We start from the raw sequence: 2,677 nt of genomic DNA, 5'->3' as shown, positions 1-2,677 counted from the left end.
TGAAATTCATTTTCATTCTAAAATTGAAATATATAAGTTTTTTCTTTTTATAAAAATTGATGAAAAAGTAAAAACAGAAATCCTGTGAATTTGGTGTCTTTGTCCCAAATAAATACAGTGTCCCTGCATGCCAACTGATGCACCTAAAATTGCGAAAATCCCACGTTGTGTGCCCAAAAGTTGGCCAGATGTTGTCTTGGTTCAAAATTGGTCTAATGAGTTGACATTTGGTAGCAACCTTTTGATGTGATTTATGTAGTTATGTAGTAAGTATTGGGTAGAAGCCGAAAAGAGTGGCTGCTCCTAACATTTAACAGGGTTCCAATAATTCAAAAATGTACACCCAAGCTTTGAACAGCCTGGCTAGAAAAGGTTGGTGAAGATAACCATCACCCTATTCATCCATTGATCCATCCAATCTTCTTCAAGCTGTTCATTGCTATTCAAAAAGGACAAACATGCATGCACACTCCATCTTCCTTCATACTCACAAAATTATAAGAACTGACTTTCATGATTGCTTACTCATACAAATGCAAGCTTTTATAGGTCGAGCTTTTTCACCTCCTTAAACGGATATTCATCAAGTAAATATTAGGTTAAACGAGTCTTCTTTTACAACTATAAACGAAGTAAACTTTAAATTTAAATTTTATAAAATCAATTTATAAGGTGAAGTTTTACTTATTTAATAGAATTTAAGTCTTATTCAATATTATATAACCAGTTTATAAGATGAGATTCGCATATGTTTATATACTATATAATTTATGTATTTCTAATCGATGTAAGATCCTCAACAACAACTAAATTATCTTCACTTTTTCTTACAACTATAAACGAAGTAAACTTTAAATTTAAATTTTATAAAATCAATTTATAAGGTGAAGTTTTACTTATTTAATAGAATTTAAGTCTTATTCAATATTATATAACCAGTTTATAAGATGAGATTCGCATATGTTTATATACTATATAATTTATGTATTTCTAATCGATGTAAGATCCTCAACAACAACTAAATTATCTTCACTTTTTCTTACAACTATAAACGAAGTAAACTTTAAATTTAAATTTTATAAAATCAATTTATAAGGTGAAGTTTTACTTATTTAATAGAATTTAAGTCTTATTCAATATTATATAACCAGTTTATAAGATGAGATTCGCATATGTTTATATACTATATAATTTATGTATTTCTAATCGATGTAAGATCCTCAACAACAACTAAATTATCTTCACTTTTTCTCTATGGACATTCTAGTCATATACAAAAGATTTGTTTATGTTCTCAAGTTAACTCTTTTTTAATCTTTTGAAAATATTACTGCAAGGATCTAGAAAATTACCTTAGAGTAGAAGTGATATATTTTAAATGACACCTGAATATTTTATTATTAAAATAAAAAGAACATATAAATATAAAATTCAGTTATTCAGGTTTCATTTCAAAAGAACTACCATCTCTTTAGAAGTTCCTTTTTCCTTTTCTCTCTCTTCTCTCTAAGATTCTAACATCCTCGCTCGTCATTTTGACGATCAGAGTCCGTCATTAAACTCCTGGCAGCGAGATCTACAAGACTGCCCGATCAGAATCTCTGATAGAATTAGGCTACCCTTGAGCTTTTGGTAGTTTGGATTTCTTAGGGAGCATCTGCTCTAGTTCAGGTAAGGGAAGCTAGTTTAAATTTTCAATACAACCTTAGGCTAAAAGATCTGGATGTGGGGTGACGTGGTCACCAATTTTAATTTTGGTTTGCAGGAATTATTGTTTATGAGTAATGTGGTATTATTTGAAATAAAATGTGAAAAATGTTGATTTTGATATAGATGATTTATGGTAGAAGATTTGGTTTGAATATGAAAATTTAGTTGATTTGTATAGTTGATTAGTGCAAGTTACTTTTGAAATGAATGAGTTGTTGAAATTGTTTTTGTTTGACTCTGAATGGTGAAATTAGGCAGAATTATGCATATTTTTCTGCATATCTCGCCTAGGCGAGAATAAAATGAAAAAAAAATGGTGCTCTCGGGTCTTTTCTCGCTCAAGCGAGACCAGAGATGAAATTTTGGGTGCTCTAGGCTAGATTTCCACTCAAGTGAGAGAATTTTCGCTTGAGCGAGACTCATTCTCGCTCAAGCGAGAAATTCTTTCTCAAGCTAGAATCTCTGTAAAAAAAAAACTAAAATTTTACTTTTTCCTTTAAAAGGTTGGTTTATATATTTTTGTATAATTTTACTTATAAATTATGTAAACTTTTATTTCATGTATATTTAATTGAAAATTTCTTTAATTAGATATTTATATGATTAGTAGATGAATTGTGTTGTGTTTTGGAAATTATAAAATTTGGTATGATTTGATTGTTTGATGTTGGATTTTGTGAGGTTCAAAATATGAATTTTAATCAAGACATAGTATTTTCAGGAAAGAAAATACCGTGTAAGATTGTTTAGGATGTGCATTGACTAGAGATTCGTCTAGAAGGAGATATTCTTACTCTACTGAGATAATGAAATCATATAGATGAAGTTATTCAGGTGATGAGAGTCGCAGGAGGTTCATATGAATGGGTAAGTTGTTTGAAAGATAACTAACTTGACATGTTATATGTGATGGCATTTCATGAAGGTCTTCTTGAATCATGTAAGAAAAAGTGGTGCGGAAGCTATG

The sequence above is a fragment of the Phaseolus vulgaris genome, chromosome 5, assembly GCF_051622355.1.
Source record: "Phaseolus vulgaris cultivar YP4 chromosome 5, ASM5162235v1, whole genome shotgun sequence".
In the NCBI taxonomy this organism is placed as follows: Eukaryota; Viridiplantae; Streptophyta; class Magnoliopsida; order Fabales; family Fabaceae; genus Phaseolus; species Phaseolus vulgaris.
The sequence above is the reverse complement of the archived record's forward strand: the minus strand, read 5'-3'. Positions refer to the sequence as shown.